The sequence below is a fragment of the Anneissia japonica genome, unplaced genomic scaffold (assembly GCF_011630105.1).
Source record: "Anneissia japonica isolate Jap-2015-1 unplaced genomic scaffold, ASM1163010v1 scaffold840_len63582_cov119, whole genome shotgun sequence".
In the NCBI taxonomy this organism is placed as follows: Eukaryota; Metazoa; Echinodermata; class Crinoidea; order Comatulida; family Comatulidae; genus Anneissia; species Anneissia japonica.
The window spans coordinates 52,170-52,659 of NW_022692073.1; positions in this window are offsets into that span (position 1 = coordinate 52,170).

Consider the following 490-nt stretch of genomic DNA (forward strand, 5'->3'; position numbering starts at 1 on the left):
ACTTAATATGCAGTGCTCAAAATTATCGGTCTTCCGACCGCAGCCAAAACAAAGACAAAAGCAAGCTTGTGTTATCTGCTTACATAAATGACTCTTCTTTTCGTGCCTCCACAGAAGAGCTAGTTTTGCAAATTAAAATTTGAATGTGTACATTTTGTGTCACACCAAAAATGATCATCAAATTTAATACTTGACTCGTTAGTGCAATGATTTACTTCTCGACAAAAAGTTTTAATCAGTCCGACTTTGGAGTGACGATAATGCAATACTCAGGTTAGGCACACAGAGAGACTATTTTCAATACTTGGATATTAACCATGTTATATATTTCATCACGTATAAGACGATCCCTGAGTTTGAGAAGATCAATTATTGACCGGGGATATTTTAGTAGTAAATTCACATGTTACGGACAATCTGAACGTAAGACGAACACGATTTTTGAAAATCCAGAAATGTATATAATGGGCGTATAAGGCAACCCCACGTT